The sequence below is a fragment of the Armigeres subalbatus genome, chromosome 3, assembly GCF_024139115.2.
Source record: "Armigeres subalbatus isolate Guangzhou_Male chromosome 3, GZ_Asu_2, whole genome shotgun sequence".
Classification (NCBI taxonomy): domain Eukaryota; kingdom Metazoa; phylum Arthropoda; class Insecta; order Diptera; family Culicidae; genus Armigeres; species Armigeres subalbatus.
This window is the reverse complement of record NC_085141.1, coordinates 38373458-38389563: the sequence shown is the minus strand read 5'-3', so window position 1 is coordinate 38389563 and position 16106 is coordinate 38373458. Positions and strand designations below refer to the sequence as shown.

At 42.9% G+C, this 16106-nt stretch overlaps 1 protein-coding gene across 6 annotated transcripts in view; it reads left to right on the top strand.

Annotated features, from left to right (window-relative positions):
• The window catches only part of LOC134227195 (low-density lipoprotein receptor-like), a 1220229-nt gene that overhangs the window by 293430 nt on the left and 910693 nt on the right, over window positions 1–16106 (top strand). The gene's annotated exons all lie outside the window — the stretch shown is intronic.

Here is a 16106-nt window from a genome sequence, read left to right as displayed (position 1 = left end):
AGAGGAATTTCTGGAGGAACCACCGGAGGAATTCTTGGAGGAACAGCTGGAGGATTCCTGGGAGAACTTCCGGAGGAACTACCGGAGGAATTTATGGTGGAACTTCCGGATGGATTTCTGGAGGAGCTTCCGGAGGAATTTCTGGAGGAACTTCAGTAGGAGTTTCTGGAGGAACTTCCGGAGGAATACCTGGAGGAACAGCTGGTGGGATTCATGGATGAACTTCCGGAGGAATCCCTGAAGGAAGTTCTAGAGGAATTCCTGGAGGAATCTCTGGAGGAACTTCCGGAAGATTTCCTGGAGCAACTTTCGGAGCAATTTCTGGAGGAACTTTCGGACGAATTCTTGGATGAACTTCCGGAGGAATTCCTGGAGGAACCACCGGAGGAATACCTGGAGGAAATTCTGGAGTTACTTCCGGAGGAATTCCTGACGGCACTTCTGGAGGAACTCCTAAATGAATGGTACATTCAAAGTTAATTGCCTATATGCCGGGTATTAAGCCACCCGGAGTGGAAATTAATTACTATGTCTGAAACTTGATTATGCATATGTACAACATGTGATAGATTTAGTTCGGAAAAGGTATTGGAGGGTAACCGCCCCTTCGGTGGGGTTTGATCCCACGACCCCAGTTCGCATGACAGGTGCTTTCCCTACTAAGCTACGAAGGACCTCCGTCGTCCACCGCAGCTTAGCGGGTACTGATGAAACCAAATTCCCAGCACCAGGTACCAGCCGATCTCTCGCAATACATTTTCAGAACTAACTCTCTCAAATGTATTTTTGTACACATCATGTCAACCAAGTAGGATGAGTATTTAGTATTGTCCGGCTCCTACACACTTGCTTCATCAGCAACGGCGCTCAATGAAGTAGGGTTGTGTGAGGTTGTGACGGAGGTCCTTCGTAGCTTAGTAGGGAAAGCACCTGTCATGCGAACTGGGGTCGTGGGATCAAACCCCACCGAAGGGGCGGTTACCCTCCAATACCTTTTCCGAACTAAATCTATCACATGTTGTACATATGCATAATCAAGTTTCAGACGTTCTAAATGAATTTGAGCAGGATTTCATGAATGAATTTCCAAATAATTTACTGAAGGAACTTCCGGAAGAAGTTTTGAAGTATTTTTGGGAGGAATTTCTGAAGGAATGTTTCAAAGATTTTCTGAAGGAACTTCCGAAGGAAATTTTTAAGAAACTTCGGAACTTTCCTTACGAACTCCCGAGCTCCGAACGTAACTTCAGGAAGAAGAGGAACTTCTGAATAGATTCCTGAAGAAATTTTCGAAGGAATACCTGAATAAACATCCGGAGGAATTCCGGAAAGAAACTCCGAGTAAATGCCTGCAAGAACTTGCGGAGGAATTCCTGAAGAAGCGAAAAGGAATAGAGAAGCTGGGGTAGATATATCCATCCAAAAGTAAATTTCATAATTCGCGAAAATCAGAGCGCGTACTTGATCATTTTTATCATGATCTGATTCGTTGTGGCCCACAAACTGCCAGTGCACTGGTAAAGTCCGGTATGGTGTCGATCATATGTTTCGAATCAAAACAAACACGATGCCACGCACACCACCATATCCAATGACAGATGGAACTGAAAACGATTTTTTATTCAGGGTTCGGGTTGGCACTGACCCAGGTTTAAAAACGAATTCGACATTAGTTAAAATCCATTAAATTAAAAAAAATATAAATTAATATTAGAAATTAAAAAAAACACCTAAACTAAGACTAAAAAAAGAAAAAAAAACAAATTTCTACGCCAGATTTTTAATTTGTAGCATACCAGACCTTTCCCAAAAAGTAGTGGCAACCCTGTCCGGAACGAATTGGTCGACGGAGCGATTAGGAGTGTTCGATGCTGAATAAATCGCAAAGAATTTGCTCAGATAATCTCGGAAAGTTTCCCTTGGGGATTGCAAACAATTTTCCAAGGAGTTTTCGCAGAATTTGCCGAATTTGAAAATCTGAAAAATTATTTAAGCTCTTATAGTGGAATGTCTTCAACTATCTAAGACGAGTTTAGTACTTTCCATTTGATTCCACTACATTTTTGTTATCTTTACATATGTGTATTTCGACCTCAACTGTGAGGCCGTCTTCAGTGTATCGTACTTGTCTTGACTCGACTCGACTCGGTTTAAAAAATCACCGAGAAGCTCCCGAAAATTAGCTGAGGGAATTCCAAAGAATTTACCGAGGAGCTTGCAAAGAATTTGCCGAGGAAATTCCGATGTACTTACGGAGGAAATTCCAAAGAGCTGGCAGATGAAATTCCGAAGAACTTCCCGAGGGTATTGTCAAGAATTTGCGGAAGAAATCCCAAATAATTTCTCGATGAAATTCCGAAATATTTGCTGAGAAAATTCCGAAAAATTTGCTGCGGAAATCCCAAAAAACCTTTCGAGGAAATTCAAAGATTTTGCCGCGAAGAATTTGTCGAAGAAATTCCGAAGAATTTGCAAAGAAACTTCTGAAAGAAAAACTTCTGAGAGAATTGTGAAAAATTCGCCGAGTACAAGTACAAGAATTATCCGAGAATCGTGAAGAATTTGCCAAGGAAATACACTGCCCATAAATTCATAAAAGTCCCATGTTTGCCTGATTTCCTATCTTCATGGGACTGTTATGAATTTATGGGCAGTACAGAAGAGGAAGGGGCTTTAATGATAATATACAAGATTTATCCGTTGAAATTGGGAACAATTTCAATGTTTGTAGTTCAGTGTATTCCTTGTTCTTTTGATTAATTTCGTAGATCTTTCTAATGTGAAATAAATAAATGGCAGATGGTGTCGAACCGTCGCCAATGTCGATAATATCTCGTTTAGTGATGGCTGACTAAGCCGACTCAACCGATGTGACGAAAATCAGTGTTTGCGGCACTGCCGTGAGATTTGTGTCGTTGTCCTGATTCCATGCTTCCCGATAATGGAATAAAAATGTGGATAATCTGCCTTGTGGCGTTCTCGTTTTCGTAGATGGGGATAATGAGATTAAATGATAAATTGGTTAGAAAGGGATTTTCGTTGTGGTTTGTGACGCATTTGTCGACGTATGGCGAAATATGATTTCGACATGTTTTTTTGCGGTAACATTTGAGTTATATCTAATAGAAACACGATTTAAAATTCATATGGCGCTTGTGGAAGCAACACAGCATTTCCCAGTCTACTGCTTCCACAAGTGGCATACGAATTTTAAATCGCGTGTCTGATAATTCAAATGTTACCGCAAGAGAATGTCAGAGTCATATCTTTAAGATTGACATTCATTATCCTTGGATATTTACGTAACAGTTGGCTTGATGAAATAATTTTGAGTAGGTTTTCTTTACAATGCATAATTTTTGTCCGTCACAATGTTTTTGTGCCTTCACATTTTGGAGCTATCCGTAGGTTAGCAGAAGTGCGACTACAAAGCAGACTGTGCTCAAGTTGATTTAATTTGATTAACCTTAATGTTTTACATGACTTAAATTGATAATAATTTAAAATTTTCAAATATGGGACGCGAAGCCATTAAGTGAAGAAAAAAAAATAAAGTAAATAATTTTTCCATGATTTGTTCTTCCATTTAACTAGATTGATTTTTTTTCCAATGAAGGCAACTTCCAATGCTCGCATTTATAAATAATTGTATTACATTTCCACCCATCTGTGTTTACAACCTCTACATAAAATGCATTATATCAACCATTATTCATAATCAATATCACTACTATTATAACAAGCTTCATTTGCTTTCATGCCGCCAACAATAACGATACCAAGCGATACTATTTTGATTATTTCTGTGTTCGAGCAGACTGGACTTCCACGCCATTCTGGAAAATCATTTTACACTAGACAATTGATATACATATATGCATGTTTGAAGCTCAGACATCAAGCTCAGAGTACATCGTTACGTTTGGCAGTTGATGTTTATCCGATATTTCAGGCTCATGGGCTTCCAAGCCATTTCACAAAGCCATCAAAGCCTTGCTGTTAACAGAGTTACTTTAAAAAGAAACTTTCCATCTCGATAAGGAGTAATCTCCCATCGAAGCACGACGGCAAGCTCACTTGGCACCACACCAACGCACCCGCCAGTTCTTTCAAACCGTAAAAGCTGGTGTTAACTCTTGTTGCCTATCTGTTAGTCAATCACTTTTCACAGGAGCATTCAAGGGAGTGATGCATGACGTTCGTCTTCATCGTTTGAGCGCCCGGTTTCGTATATATAGGCTTTCGGTGTCTGCCATATAGTCGGCTGTGTGGGATCAAACTGAATTGCCAAGTTAAATGTCTTCTTTGGGGATTGTACGGGTTTTCAAAGTGAAGTCTTTTCCTACTGTTGGATGTTCGAGGAAATGCGAACAAATGGAGATATTTTGGATGAGACTACTGACGAGGATGTCTTCTAAGTTCTACTTCTGTTGCTTTATATCATTGTCGCTCATTGATATCCTGTTGAAGTTTGAGTGGAAGGCATTGAGGGGCTCATCTGTAATAACTTAATTTTTGTATATAAATACTAATTCAAATATGGTCCCATTTTAGGACTTGTCCCAAGAGTTTCAGTACCATTGAGAAAACTATCAATTGAATAATCAAATTCCACATCACGAAGTCCCCCGTTCGTCTTCCTTACCGACTGTCAATTGAGGCGATCTTTCCCACTACTTTGCGGATTAGAATTCAAATGAAGCAATGATAGGGTAGTAGAAAGCGAATAAGCCCCAATCTCCATCACCCATCTATTGGATACCATAATGTGGCGCTTTCACTTCTTATTCAGAGGCAGTCAAGCTTTAACATCAGTTAACTTCTGACTCGTGGCCTCTTCGTCAGATTGACTCATCGTATCATCGGGGTCTATCCATCTCGTTCTAGGAAAGTGCGTTAATTCTTTAAATCTCGTCGTCATCTTCGTTCCATTGGCCCAGCACGGACGTCCCATGGGGCTGGCAGGTTCTGAGTGAGCGGAGCGAATAATCGTTAAAAGTTGGAAGTTTTCCACATTCTATCATATTTGACAGGCGTGTTTGAAGTGAGCCGGTCGTGATTTGGACGTTGATTTGCGTTAGTAACGATGGCGCCGGATATTGTCATTACAGCTGGCCGGGTAGACTGGCATACCGTTTCCCGACCCTAAGAATAGTAGCTATTTTAGTTGAGCTTATTTCAGAGACGAATTGAGAGCCCCAGAAATAAAAGATTATGGCAGATACTTGGATCCGAATGGAAAAAGTTTTACGCTACATGGAACGAACTGGGACGGTAGAGTAAATCGCTTGTCGGAATGACTTTCGAACGGCATAATGTCTCGTAGTCGTTTGACATTGGACCCGTTCGCCCGTTTATAGGCTCTCCCATTAGAAGGAAGCTCACGGGTAACGATGTCAACGGTCGTTAAAACTTTCCTCCGCAGTGGATTTTTACGACACTTGTGAGAGACAGTTGCAGAAAATTTCGTTCAACACTGAATACGGCCCTTAATGTATGTATAATTGCATACATCTAGGCTTAGGCGTTTTGCCGCTTTACGGTTTGGTAGGAGATAATCATCAGTTTAATCAAAATTGCATACCCGGCGGGTGTATCAAATTTCAAAGGATATGATGAATGGAGGAAAAAACTGATTCATTCGGATGATTCCATCATAGTATACAAATTACAAAAAAGGATTTGCGGTACTTTAATTACTGGATTCCGTTCCTGAAGGGTGGGATCGTGTTTTGCCATCAATGACCCATTCAAACCTCTAACTGTTCAACCATCGCATCGAACGATAACCCGAGAGCTATCTGCTCTCATCATGTAGGATTACGCGCTGGAGTTCATTTTACCCCCGCTTCGTGAAACGAATTCATGTTTTGCAATCACATAACATCATCGCGTTTGTCAGAACGAAAATCGAATCAGCATCCCAATCCAATTGCAAATTTAGTGCTGTGTTTGGCGGTTTTTGTCACCGATGAACGCCGATGCGGAAAGTCGAATGACATCAAAGAATTCTCGTTCAACGTGGGTTCAATTTTATGCATCATGTGCGGTGCTGAAGGCTTGGCAGTAAAATGACGCATCTTCAATGGCCCAGAGGGTGAGTGTTCATAGACCGATGTTTTGCAGTTTGTTGTGTAAAAGCTTTGACAATTGCGTTATACGGCATATCATTCAGCGATGCTAACCAGAATCGAGGCATAAGTTTTTGAAAAGTCATGCCTGTGTAGTAAGTGTAGTGTGTAGTGTAATAATTCTGTTTGATTTAATTCACCCTTCAACGTTGTAAGTGAATTTCTTCCTTCTTGCTCCAGATAAAATATTCTGTGATTTCTAAAGCAAACACATTGGAATCGCAGCTGTTTCCTACAAACAAACATTTGATTTTCGATTGATTTAGATTGCATGTTACGAGCTGGCGTAGTTTAGATTCATATGAACCAACACTAAGTTACGGTGTAAGATCTACCACGGTCACATTGTCAGCTACAGGCAAATCCTGACCCAACGAATACCTTCCCCAATATCTAACTCCGTAGTACTTATGAGGGTGTCGCTGAGTCGGGGGCATCTCGGGGGCACTTCCACAGTTGTTAACTGCGAGGTTTCTAGGGCAAGTTACCATTTTTGCATTCATATATCATGAGGCTAACACGATGATACCTTTATGCCCAGTGAAGTCGAGACAATTTCCAATCCGAAAATTTCCTAGATCGGCACAGGGAATCGAACCCAGCCACCCTCAGCACCCTCTTGCTTTGTAGCCGCGCGTTTTACCGCACGACTATGGAGGGCCCCTTAGTAATGGAGGCAGTTATTAGATGAAACTATAGTGTTGACTATGATATTGCAGTATATGATGTCTATAACATTTATACGATTCGAGAATCATGTTGTTGTACGTACAACTGTAGCTTGAGTCTTGTATAAGAACTGTTTGTAATTGTTCAGATAATGTTCATATATAAAACGATTACGCAGCATTCCAAACGATTCTACCGACATATGTATAAACGATGATGAAATGTCAACATCGGTGATATTTTATTTCGCCGTGTTTACCTCTGAGTTATTCTCATTTGGTTGAAATTCAGTTGTTTTTAAGAGGGCTTGGTAGTCATATGGCTACTGCTTCTGCGTTATACGCAGGAGGTCGTGGGTATGATCCCAGGTCCGTTCCATTCTCCTACTTTGTTTTTTTTTCTATATTTCTCATTTTCTAGCAATCGCTCATGGCACCACGTATGTGGATATACAATATTGGCGATTCAATCAGATTGACCGGATATTGTTTATATCGCTTTAGGACTTGTTGGACAATCGTAAATATTCCATATGTAGGTATTACATACGATAGTTATCATAGTTGGGCTATCTTTATAAGTTATCATATACGAGTGCGAAAAAAAAACTGCAGTATATGTGATCAAATACATATTTAAATATACGATCAGTGGTTGACTGGGCTCTTTGAGGAAAGGAAAAACGTCTGGAGAAAAAAATCATCGGTAGAAAGTACGCAATTTTGGAAGCCCAGCTTGACCAGGATGGAGAAGGCAGCAATACACATCCTTCGCACGGCAGTGCACACAGAACACATGACTGGGTACAGAGCCAGCTAGTCCCGACTACAAGCATCACCGGACCAAAAATCATTCCCGTGAGTACTGAGTCCCGGACCGGCACTAAACCCAAGGGCGTTTCAGTGATTCCAGTGTAGCCACTGCGAACGAATCGGTTGCGCTCAATGTGCTTTTCGTTCCTGTTAATACCAACTTGGTTAGCCAAGCCGCGCCGATCAAAGAGCCAAGCAGCATCGCCACTTTCGAGCCGACACGTCGTCGATTAGCACATCTACAGGCTAAAAATAATGCGTGCGCAAGTGTGGATACTACGAACGACTGTGCTGGAGCGACAGGTGGATGCAGAACTTATTCGACGGATCATCATGCGTTCCCGACGACGGGGGTTTATTTCATTTTGCCGACACGCACACCGGAGACTTTGATGAAGGAGTTACGTGATCTTCAAATGCAATGTGACAGCCTGCAGGAGCAGTTGGCAGCGACGACAATCCGCCATACCGAGCGGAATTCGGCCTCCTCTGCAATCAGTTCCATCAACGGTTGGTGGAGTCATCGAAAGTGCCGGGATTTCGGCGAATGTTCCATGCCAGCGCGCAGTTCCCGGTCAGCGTTGGTAACGACAAGGTTAACAGTTCGGTAAGTCAAACGTGCTCCAAGTTTATTTCGACGATTGCTTCCCAATCCAGCATCATAACTTGCTTGAACCATTGCTGCCGATTAGAGCTGCTGACAAAATAAATAAAACACCCCTTCTGGTGACCGAACCATGTTTACTTCCCCCGCTTCTGCCATTCGTTCCGGCGCATATGAGTACACACCAAGCTCATTCAACTCCCCCCCTCCGTGCATACTGTTTCCTCCCGAATTTATCCGATCGTGCCACCGTTGATTCTCACGTCTGCCCCGATCGCTACTGTCCCCTCTCCTGTCCATGACATCATCCCGCGGCAGCTATTCGGTGGTCCTATCCTAGCTCACAGCAACTCGCTGCCAGACAAGTCGTGCCCAGAGAGCTACCTGCTTTCTTCGGAGACCCAGTTGAGTGGCCGGTGTTCCTTAGCGACTATGAAAATTCTACCGACATGTGTGGCTATTCAGAAGGAGAAAAGGAGCAAATCATCCAAAATAGGAACATTTGGAAAGTCTGATCAGTTTTGGTCTGGCATGCAAAAACCTTTGAAGCCATCTCGAAGCTAACTGACTTCAAGATCATCTTTCGAATCCCCTACTGCTTCAGGAGCTGGTAAGCAAGCTTCCAGCTACACTTAAGCTTAACTGGTCATTTTTCAAGTGTCAGCACCTTATTTTCGACCTGACCACATTTGGTTCTTATATGGAAAGATCGATCGTTGATCGATTGCTGAACGCCGCCTACAAGGTACTCTCCCAAATTTTTTGCCAATTGCAAGACAGTTCGTGGGGCAGTACCAGGCGGGTTTCTACTGCAGAAATGGGGCAGTACCAGGCGGGCAAGTACTGCAGAAATGCCGCAAATACAACGTGTCTATTGATCGACTTCAAAGCCGCATATGATACAATCGATCGGGACCAGCCTATAGCAGCTAATACACGGATTTCCGGATAAACTGACACGGTAGATCAAAGCGACTATTGATCGGGTGATGTGCATAGTTCGAGCTTCAGGGTCATTCTCGAGTTCCTTCGAAACGCCCAGGAATTACGGCAAGGTGATGGTCTATCGTGTCTGCTATTCAACATCGCTTTGGAAGTGGTAATACGAAGAGCAGGGATTAACACGAGTGGTACAATTTTCAATATCTCCGTCCAGCTATTTGGCTTCGCAGACGACATAGACATTATGGTACGTAACTTTGATAAGATAGAGGAAGCCTACATCATACTGAAGAGGGCAGCTAAGCGGATCAGTCATCAACACGTCGAACACGAAGTACATGATAGGAAGAGGTTCAACAGAGGACAATGTGAGCCATCCACCGCGAGTTTGCATCAGTGGTGACGAAATCGAGGTGGTAGAAGAATTTGTGCACTTGGGCTCACTGGTGACTGCCGAAAATGATACCAGCAGAGAAATTCGGAGACGCATAGTGGCTGGAAATCGTACGTTCTTTGGGCTCCGCAAGGACACGAACAGAGTTCGCCGCCGTACCAAACTGACAATCTACAAAACGCTCATTAGACAGGTAGTCCTCTACGGACACGAGACCTGGACGATGCTCGTGGATGACCAACGCGCATTTGGAGTTTTCGAAAGGAAAGTGCTGCGTAGCATCTATGGTGGGGTGCAGATGGCGGACGGTACGTGGAAGAGGCGAATGAACCACGAGTTGCATGAGCTGCTGGGAGAGCCATTCATCGTTCATACCGCTAAAATCGGACGACTGCGGACGAGCCGGGCACGTAGCCAGAATGTCGGACAGTAATCCGGTGAAAATGGTTCTCGACAACGATCCGACGGGCACAAGAAGGCGAGGTGCGCAGCGAGCAAGGTGGATCGATCAGGTGGAAGATGACTTGCGGACCCTCCGTAGACTGCGTGGTTGGCGACGTGCAGCCATGGACCGAGCCGAATGGAGAAGACTCTTATATTGGAAAAGATCGTGACAGCCGCAATTGATGTGACCTTTTTGAATGAGGTAGAAGGACATCGAAGCAACAGGAGAAACAGAAGACGAAGGAGAAGTGTACATGAACGCACACACTGCACAGGAGGAAAGAGTGTACACTGCGCCCAATCGTTAGTCGTGGTAACAGAAGCCGTGTGTCGCATGCCAGAAAATGGGTCACAAGATCAAGTACTGTCATACCTTTCCCAAGCTGAGTCTCAGTGATCGTTGGAAACTTGTTCAGGAGAAATATTTGTGTCGTCGTTGCCTAGGTTCCCACGGGAAGTTCCCATGTAAAACAAACAATTGCGGACAAAACGGATGCGAAGAACGCCATCACAAACTTCTTCATCCTGTGAATCCACAGTCAGCTGAACCGATTGATCCTATGAAAACCACGAGCACAGTCACTGTTCATCGTCAGCTCAAGCAGGCGGTTATGTTCCGCATTGTGCCGGTATCTCTACATGGAAACTGTAAAACAATTCGAATGTTTGCCTTTCTCTCTGACAGTTCTTCCAAGACATTGTTGGAATCGAAGATTGCTGAGGAACTTGGAGTGATCGGCGACGTACACCCGCTCTGTTTGCAGTGGACCAGTGGTATCGAACGTGTGGAGAGCGAATCCAAGCTTATCAAGTTGCGGATTTCGGAAGAAGCAAATTCTTCGCCGCTCGAATTGAAAGAAGTACCCACCGTCAAAAATCTCAATCTTCCAGTACAATCGCTGAATTTCAGCGAACTTTGCAAACAGTCCCGTACCTTTGAGGTCTTCCAATACGTAGTTACGCTAACGCTGTTCCCAAAATTCTAGTCGGTTTGGAAAATTCGTTCATCATGGCAACACGAAAAAGCAGAGAAGGAGCCAAGGGAAACCCAATCGCTGCTAAAACCTAGCTGAGATGGGCGGTGTACGGAACAACGGTTGCTGCAAACACATCCCGACACATCCCGGGCAGAAGCAATAAACAGAATAACAAAACATGATATGGATTTGATTGATATAAGAGATAAAAGAACAGACAACAATATCAAAAATTTGCACCGGAATATCATTTTAATATCAAGATATGCTATGGATAAGAACAAACTAATGGCACATGATATTGATCACTTCTTACAAATAGCATAACTTGATCTCCTCATGATATTTCAGTGCAAATTATTGATATTGTCGTCTGATCTTTTATCTCTTATATCAATCATGTCCATATCTTATTTTGCTATCTTATAAACATTTGATATTATTGAGCTATTTTCGTCTACTCGGGATCAGCTGTTCATATTTTCGCACGTTCACCCGATCAAGAGCTGCATGAACTACAGTAAAGGAGTTTTTCTCGATGGGAAGTGTTGGTGCTGCAGCCTCTGCTATTGAAAGTGAGGATGACAGACGTGCCAGGCCCAGGACAACGTAAGAACCAGGCTAAAGGGTATGCTCATAAGGCAAATTCAGTGGAGTTGGCCAGCTTTGATCCCAAACGGACTTGGTTCCTGCCATTGAACGTCGTAACGAACCCGAGAGAGCCAAACAAGGTGCGGTTGTTGTGGGATCCAAAGGCCGTTTCGTCAATTTGATGCGAAATATATGCCAATATATGCGAAATGTTCCATCATTTCCTTATCCGACCAGAAAACCGTTCCGCTCATATGGCGCGACAATTCATCTCAACCGTTTGACGTGTTCGTGATGAACGTTGCTACCTTTGGCTCCACATGCTCGTCTTCTGCAGCCCAATTTATTTAGAATCGGAACGCCGATGAGTTCTCCGAACAGTTTCCACGAGCGGTGGAAGCAATCAAGAAGTATCACTACGTGGACGATTTCCTGTGCAGCGTACATACGGAAGAAGAAGCCATTGAGTTGGCAGAGCAGGTCAAGCTGATACACTCCAAGGCATGGTTCACCATTAGAAACTGATTGTCCAATTCATTCGAAGTCCTAACACGAATCGGGGAGCAACAAACGGAATCTCCGAAGAAAAAGTTAATCGACAGGTCGGTTGCCTATGACGTGTCCTTGGTATGACGTGGAGGCCAGACCTAGTTGTGTTCGTCTTCCAAGCCGCATTCAAGGACGAGGTATAGAAGCTCTCCTACATGATGGTGCTGTTCAAATGAAGGAAAAAGTTCTGCGCGTCTCAATGAGTATCTCCGAACCCACTGGGTTGGTAGCCGTTTTTGTTGTTCGCGGAAAAGTGTTCGTGGAGCATATCTGGCGTTCGGGAATTGGTTGGGACGTGCATTTTCCAGATGAGCTGGTCGAGCAATGGGTACGCTGGACCAAACTGTTGAAGCAAATAGAACACATAGAATTTGGCGTAAGGCCGTTTAGTATGACGAGAGCCGTTTAGAATGTCTAAGGGCCATTTAGCAAAATACCATTCGACCTCGAGACCATTTGGCATAATACCTAAAACAAAAAAAAGTTTCCATCTCTAGAGGCAGAGGTATGTATTTGCTCGAAATAAGGCAAAGAGTAGATGCCCTCTTCTTCGAAAGAACGCAATTGTTAGGAGTAAGGTGAGGAGTGTATGATTCGTTCATTAAAAGTACACATTTGCCGGAATAAGGCAAAAGACCCCTTCTCTAAATATATGCATTTTTCTGCCAAATGACTCTTTCTGCAAAAACCCAGATTGACCCATCTAGCAGTGATTGTGCCTTTCTCGTACATTATTAAACAATCCAACCCGGATTGTTTAATAATGTACGATGTTGAAATGCTGAATTATTTGTGAGTGTATTTTTAAAAGTTCTAAGTAAAGTATTATTAGCGTGTGCATTTTATTTGAGTATTTTTTATTATGCTTTAAAGCTGCAAGAGCGTTATGGCGTTATGACCCTAACTTAAATGCTATTAAAGCTTGTGTTGCATTCACTTATTGACTTATTCTCGATGCATCATAACTATACGAGTATTTAGAATTTTTCGGGATGTGCAATCGTTATGAAATGCAATAGTGATCAACTACGCTTTATTTTTTTATCGATTGCAGCTTGCTGCCAAAGAATCGGTTAAGAATTACTATGTGAAAATTTGGCTAATGTTTTTTATGGCATGTGTGCACACACATGCACACATACACACGGACAGACATTTGCTCAATTGACAGTTCGTCAAGCTGAGTCGATTGGTATATAACACTATGGGTCTCGGAGCCTTCTATAAAAAGTTCGATTTTGGAGTGAAATGATAGCCCTTCGAAACAACTTTTGTACGAGAAAGACAAAACATCGGCCGAACAGCAAAAAAAATGTAAAACAGCATTTTCGGCCTAATAGTTTGATAAGTCAAATGACATATTCAACCAAACCACTATTGGTCTTGTGGCCTTCGGCCAAACATAAAAAAGATTTCAATAATAAAATCTTTAGATTTCAACGTGAAATCCTTAAGAAATTTTGTGCAAAAATTTTCGGAAGAAAGAGTTTCCCCAAGAAGCTAGCTCGAACCTCGGTCAAGAATATTGTTTTTAAAATTTTCCGGAATGCGTATTTGTTTTTTTTTCAGAATTACCACGAGAAATTCTTTTAAACTCCTACAGAAATTTGCTCGGGATTTCAATCGGAATATTTTCGGAATTTCGTTGGAAGATCGACGGATTTTTTTTCGAAATTTCAACGGAATACTGTATTGAATTTTTAAGGGATTTATTTGTATTTCTATGAACAATTCTCTGGAGATATCAATAGGGAAATTCTACCAAAACTTCACTGGTTCTTTGGAATTTCCATGGAACATTCTGCCGAATGCGGAAAAATTTTAGAAATTGAGAGAATTTCCGAAAGACAATCTTCGAAGTAACGCCACTATCATCAATCAAAATAACGCTGTATGCCTAATAACATGTCGTACGACAAGTGAAGACATTTCATTGAAAAACTTCAAAATAATTTTCTATAAAGAAATAAATTTTTGAATAGAATTTAATACATAAACCGATATCCCCAAGACTAACAATGTGTTTTTTTATCTGTTTATCTTTCAGGTAAGACGTTTTGCCGATCACGAAATAACTTTTCGAAAGGTTCGTTCCCCGGAACGACGACTGGACTAGAAACAACTGTTGATTTAGAAGCGGTTTATGATTAAGAGCTATAACATTTTCCTCATTGTAATGTTGAAATCGTGATAAATTGCACCTGAGTGAACAATTGGATAATTCCTGATTTGCCCACCTTTTGTCCCTTCATAGCTGGGTGTAGCTCAGGCCAGGTATTTCCCTTCAGGAGACTTGCGTTTGACAAGTTTTATCGAGTGTGTAACGCGGTCGTAAATTTTACACCTCCCATAGCCTGCGTCGAGTAACTTTTCTTTTCTTCAACGAATTGTCGTCAAATCTGTCCTTTGCACAGTGAAGTTTGCGGTAATTCATTGATATCAGACAAAACAACCGAAAGCAACTTCTCGAATTGTACTGCCTTCCGCCCAATTTGAAACAGATTTCATGATTCACGAACTCGAGCCAACTGCCACCCAACAAGAGTGTAAGGAAAGTTTCCACCGGAGACGCCGAAATTGTTCGTCGCTCTTAAATTGCCTCCCTATTTAGATGCTCCCAACGTCAACGGTATGGCCAACGACGAAAAGTTGTTGACTCTTCTTATTTAGCCATTTAGATGGGGAGAAATTTACCCTGCGGATTTATTTACATTCGCCACTGTTCGCTTGATTGGCGGTTTGTGGTCAAGGTCACTTGAGCGTATTTCGCAAGCGTCTTCTAAACCGGCAAGGAAAGTTCATCTAATTCAAAATTCATTCGCTGCGCTACTCGCAAATCCGCCAAACGGATTGAAAAATTGAACCACTTACCCTTCGACTCCGGGACCTGGTGGGCAACCCCCGGGTGCCCCGTTGAAGCTCTTTCCAATCAGGCGACTAATACCCACGTCCTCAACGCGCGCGATGGATAGTGAAAGGATCTGCAGCATTTTTGCACATCGTTATCTTGCTTCTGCTGCTTTTTACCACCTATCTTCCCATGCAACCGGCGGGATGCTGTGATGGTTGATGGAGATGCTGCTGGTCCATCATCGACCCGGAATGCACGAAAATCCCCGATGATTACACCCCTCGTTCGGTCCACCACCTACAGTCAACTATCGTCCCCGTCAGTGTCGCCGTGGAACGTTCTAAGCACCCGTTCCCTAAATCCGCGTGGTACCGTAAATCCATGTGTCCCGGTCTGTCCGTGTGGGCGAAAGTGGGCGCGGCGGTGCGAGGAAACGTGGACTGCGAGGAGGATTTTCTTTCACTTGCAGTTTGGGGACGTGATCGGATTCTTCCGCTGCTGATGCCAGTAGCATCGAAAACTATCGTCTATCGCATCTCTAAGCCACCGTACGGTTGCACGTTGGGATGGAACCACGTATTCGTCCGACATTATAGAAGCTGGCTCTCGCGGGTTAAGCCAGCGAGATAAAATGAAATGAACACTGGGTTCGAACAGAGCAGTTTGTCGACTTGAAATCGGAGTATTGGAGGTTATATTCACTGAAAACAGAGCTCTGCCCCAGCGAGAAATGTTAGCCTCGTTTGGGCGGTGGGTGTATATCCTGGTTTTAACCGAATGTTCAGTAGTAAAAAGTTCACCAAGAGGGTCGTTCGTAGCAAGTCAAAATTGAACTTTGAGTAAATGATCTTACGGACAGGCAGGCAGGCGGTAGCAGCCATCGGGAAAGCTTCCGGGGTTTCAAGTGGAAACAAAGGCCAGATAAATTATTCATCAATCATTGATTTATTATTCGCTCGGTTGTGCGAGAGAGCTTTAGAGTGATGTTATATGAGGCACAGGAGAATAGCGATGCGATGCACACGTTTGAAACATTTAACTGAAGAGCTATCAGCACCGTTACGGTGTTTCTTCTATGTTACTTTTCTTGCTCTAAAGAAAGAAAAATTGCTTTCCTTAGACATCCCTAAAACTAGATCATG